This window comes from Gobio gobio, assembly GCF_949357685.1.
Source record: "Gobio gobio genome assembly, chromosome: 3".
Lineage (NCBI taxonomy): Eukaryota > Metazoa > Chordata > Actinopteri > Cypriniformes > Gobionidae > Gobio > Gobio gobio.
Window position 1 is genome coordinate 792970 of NC_137099.1, and position 5602 is coordinate 798571.

The window sequence follows — 5602 nt, forward strand, 5'->3', positions numbered from 1 at the left end:
TCCGAGACAGAGTCCGAGACAGAGTCCGAGAATGAGTTCAAGACCAAGTCCGAGACCAAGACTGAGTCCGAGACAGAGTTCAAGACCGAGACCGAGTCCAAGTTCAAGACCAAGTTCGAGTTCAAGACCGAATCCGAGGAGTCCGAGTCCAAGGCCGAGACCGAAGAGTCCGAGGAGTCCGAGTCCGAGTCTGAGTTCGAGACGGAGTCCGAGTCCGAGTTCAAGACTGAGTCCGAGTACGAGTTCAAGACTGAGTTCGAGTTCGAGACCGAGTCTGAGGAGTCCGAGACAGAGACCGAGTCCGAGTCCAAGGCCGAGACTGAAAGGTCAGAGTCCGAGGCTGAGTCCGAGACCAAAGAGTCAGAGTCCAAGTTCAAGACCAAGTCCGAGTTCAAGACTGAGTCCGAGGAGTCCTAGACAGAGATCGAGTCCGAGTCCAAGGCCGAGACCGAAGAGTCCGAGGAGTCCGAGTCCGAGTCCGATTCCGAGTCCGAGTCTGAGTTCGAGACGGAGTCCGAGTTCAAGACTGAGTCCGAGTACGAGTTCAAGACTGAGTTCGAGTTCGAGACCGAGTCTGAGGAGTCCGAGACAGAGACCGAGTCCGAGACCGAGACCGAAAGGTCTGAGTCCGAGGCCGAGACAGAGACCGAGTACGAGACCAAAGAGTCCGAGTCCAAGTTCAAGACCAAGTCCGAGTTCAAGTCAAGTCAAGTCAAGTCAACTTTATTTATATAGCGCTTTTAACAATGTAGATTGTTTCAAAGCAGCTTTACAGTGTTAAACAGGAAAATAATGCAGCATAATTTTATTCAGCTGTATAGCCATTCTGGAAAAATTTCAAGTATCATACAGTGACAGTGTGGGCTTTAGATCAATAATTTGATCAGTAATTTAGTTTAAATGGTTAATTTAGTTTATTATTTAGATGTATTTCGATGTTTAGTTGAAAAATTTAGTGTCCCCAACTGAGCACGCCAAGCCAGAGGCAACAGTGGCAAGGAAACCAAAACCCCATTAGGTGACCTAATGGAGAAAAATAAACCTTGGGAGAAACCAGGCTCAGTCGGGGTGCCAGTTCTCCTCTGGTCAATTAACAAACAGCGTATTATTATTATTATTCAGGCAGTTTTACAGCTCGGAGGTCATAATAGATCAGAATATTCGAGGGACCGGGGGCAACATGCTGGAGACGGGTTTATTGAGGATGATGTTGATTAAATAATTATTAAAGTGCAATATTCGAATGATCGGAGGCAACACGCAGGAGACGGGTTTATTGAGATGCCGTGTCGATGAGGCAGTTTCAGGGGGAGTCTAATCACGGTCTCCCAGACACTTCGGGGTCCTGTGTTGGTCTTCTCTGGGCGCAGGTCCACCATCTGATCTGGATACGGCCCGGATCCGGCTGACTGCAGTAAACCTCGGGATAAAACAGAGAGACTAACATTAGCGTAGATGCCATTCTTCTGATGATGTAACGAGTACATCAGGTGTTATGGGAAGTGTTCCCGGTTCCGGCTGACCTAGTTAATGCAGCCTAACAATCATTTCATTGAAAAAGTGTTTTATGTGTATGCCACAGTAAAGAGATGTGTTTTTAGTCTAGATTTAAACTGACAGAGTGTGTCTGCTTCCCGAACAATGTTAGGAAGACTGTTCCAGAGTTTAGGTGCTAAATAGGAAAACGATCGACCGCCTTCAAGACTGAGTCCGAGGAGTCCGAGACAGAGATCGAGTCCGAGTCCAAGGCCGAGACCGAAGAGTCCGAGGAGTCAGAGACAGAGACAGAGACCGAGTCCAAGACCGAGACCGAGACCGAGACCGAGACAGAGACAGAGACAGAGACAGAGACAGAGACAGAAACAGAGTCCGAGACCGAGTCCGAGTCCGAGTCCGAGACCGAGACCGAGTCTGAGACCGAGACCGAGACCGAGTCTGAGACCGAGTCCGAGACCGAGACCGAGTCCGAGACCGAGTCCGAGTCCGAGTCCGAGACCGAGTCCGAGACCGAGACCGAGACCGAGTCCGAGACCGAGTCCGAGACCGAGACCGAGTCCGAGACCGAGTCCGAGACCGAGTCCGAGACCGAGTCCGAGACCGAGTCCGAGACCGAGTCCGAGACCGAGTCCGAGACTGAGTCCGAGACTGAGTCCGAGACTGAGTCCGAGACTGAGTCCGAGACTGAGTCCGAGACTGAGTCCGAGACTGAGTCCGAGACTGAGACAGTCTCTGTCTCTGTCTCTGTCTCTGTCTCTGTCTCTGTCTCTGTCTCTGTCTCTGTCTCTGTCTCGGACTCCTCGGACTCTTCGGTCTCGGCCTTGGACTCGGACTCGATCTCTGTCTCGGACTCGGACTCGATCTCTGTCTCGGACTCGGTCTCTGTCTCTGAGACAGAGACAGAGACCGAGTCCGAGACAGAGATCGAGTCCGAGTCCAAGGCCGAGACCGAAGAGTCCGAGGAGTCCGAGACAGAGACCGAGTCCGAGACCGAGTCCGAGTCCGAGTACTACAACACTGTTTATGTTAAGGGCTTTAAAATAACTGGTGAGAGATAGTTAACATGTATAAGTTTGTCCTGTCAGACGCTCTGAGAGATTTTGTGTGCTGACAGCCTAATGTACTCACGCTGTTTAATGCATTTGAGATGTGGGGTTTTCCTCATGTCACAGGGATATTCTCCATCTGTAAATGAGAGAAAGTCATGCTAATATGTCCATTTCACTGTCAGGAGATGACGAGCTTCTGCAAGTGAATCTCCGCTAAAACTCAGGCTTCCGTGCACGAGCGCCAAACAGACGGAGCGCAATAGAATGCAATAATTCTGACTAAAGTATTAATATTTCTAAAATATTTAATGTTGGACAATAAATGTGTCATATGTGGAATTTTAAACCTACAAGTATGTGAATTTTTATGAACGTGACCATTGTAATGGGGTAATCAAATACAGGCTAATAGGCTTTTTTTTACATTTTTTTATTGTCTGTTACATGTGTGTCTGTTACATGTGTGTCTGTTACATGTGTGTGTGTTACATGTGTGTGTTACATGCGTGTCTGTTACATGCGTGTCTGTTACATGTGTGTCTGTTACATGTGTGTCTGTTACATGCGTGTCTGTTACATGTGTGTCTGTTACATGTGTGTTACATGTGTGTCTGTTACATGTGTGTCTGTTACATGTGTGTCTGTTACATGTGTGTCTGTTACATGCGTGTTACATGCGTGTGTTACGTGCGTGTCTGTTACATGTGTGTCTGTTACATGGGTGCCTGTTACATGTGTGTGTTACATGTGTCTGTTACATGTGTGTCTGTTACATGGGTGTGTGTTACATGCGTGTCTGTTACATGCGTGTCTGTTACATGTGTGTCTGTTACATGTTTGTCTGTTACATGCGTGTCTGTTACATGGGTGTCTGTTACATGTGTGTCTGTTACATTTGTGTCTGTTACATGCGTGTCTGTTACATGCGTGTCTGTTACATGCGTGTCTGTTCCATGCGTGTCTGTTCCATGTGTGTCTGTTACATGCGTGTCTGTTACATGTGTGTCTGTTACATGCGTGTCTGTTCCATGCGTGTCTGTTCCATGCGTGTCTGTTACATGGGTGTCTGTTACATTTGTGTCTGTTACATGGGTGTCTGTTACATGCGTGTCTGTTACATGCGTGTCTGTTCCATGCGTGTCTGTTACATGGGTGTCTGTTACATTTGTGTCTGTTACATGCGTGTGTTACATGCGTGTGTTACATGCGTGTGTTACATGCGTGTCTGTTACATGCGTGTCTGTTACATGCGTGTCTGTTACATGCGTGTCTGTTACATGCGTGTCTGTTACATGTGTGTCTGTTACATGCGTGTCTGTTACATGCGTGTCTGTTACATGTGTGTCTGTTACATGTGTGTCTGTTACATGTGTGTCTGTTACATGTGTGTCTGTTACATGTGTGTCTGTTACATGCGTGTTACATGCGTGTGTTACGTGCGTGTCTGTTACATGTGTGTCTGTTACATGTGTGTCTGTTACATTCATGTCTGTTACATGTGTGTCTGTTACATTCATGTCTGTTACATGTGTGTCTGTTACATGCGTGTGTTACATGTGTGTGTTACATGCGTGTCTGTTACATGTGTGTCTGTTACATGTGTGTCTGTTACATGCGTGTCTGTTACATGTGTGTCTGTTACATGCGTGTCTGTTACATGCGTGTGTTACATGTGTGTCTGTTACATGTGTGTCTGTTACATGCGTGTCTGTTACATGTGTGTCTGTTACATGCGTGTGTTACATGTGTGTCTGTTATATGTGTGTCTGTTACATGCGTGTCTGTTACATGTGTGTCTGTTACATGCGTGTCTGTTACATGCGTGTCTGTTACATGTGTGTCTGTTACATGTGTGTCTGTTACATGTGTGTCTGTTACATGCGTGTCTTTTACATGCGTGTCTGTTACATGTGTGTCTGTTACATGTGTGTCTGTTACATGCGTGTCTGTTACATGTGTGTCTGTTACATGTGTGTCTGTTACATGTGTGTCTGTTACATGTGTGTCTGTTACATGCGTGTCTGTTACATGCGTGTCTGTTACATGTGTGTCTGTTACATGTGTGTCTGTTACATGTGTGTCTGTTACATGTGTGTCTGTTACATGCGTGTCTGTTACATGTGAGTCTGTTACATGTGTGTCTGTTACATGTGTGTCTGTTACATGTGTGTCTGTTACATGTGTGTCTGTTACATGTGTGTCTGTTACATGCGTGTCTGTTACATGCGTGTCTGTTACATGCGTGTCTGTTACATGTGTGTCTGTTACATGCGTGTCTGTTACATGCGTGTCTGTTACATGTGTGTCTGTTACATGTGTGTCTGTTACATGCGTGTCTGTTACATGTGTGTCTGTTACATGTGTGTCTGTTACATGTGTGTCTGTTACATGCGTGTCTGTTACATACGTGTCTGTTACATGTGTGTCTGTTACATGCGTGTCTGTTACATGCGTGTCTGTTACATGTGTGTCTGTTACATGTGTGTCTGTTACATGCGTGTCTGTTACATGTGTGTCTGTTACATGTGTGTCTGTTACATGTGTGTCTGTTACATGCGTGTCTGTTACATACGTGTCTGTTACATGTGTGTCTGTTACATGTGTGTCTGTTACATGTGTGTCTGTTACATGTGTGTCTGTTACATGCGTGTCTGACTGTTTCCTTTACTGTAGCAGCTGACCTGTGATTGAGAATATTATAACGGATCTTCAGCTTCAGATTATTAGCATATATTGTTGTGTGTGTGAGAGTGTGAGAGTGTGAGTTTGTGAGTGTGTGTGTGTGCAGCAGCTATGTATCGTGTCGATCAGCGCTTAATTTCTGTTTAAACCACACGTCTCTCTGTGGTCTTGAGACGAGACGAGAAGTTCAGTCGTTCCAGTAGCTCGTCACACACACACACACACACACACACACACACACACACTACAGAGTTTAAACTCGAGATGGAAACCGCAGCGCTTCTTATAGTCAGAGGGGCTGTGAATATATAGTGATATAGAGATGATTCATTATGCAAACGTTCAGAAGCTCAAACGAAACTGTGTTTAAAGAT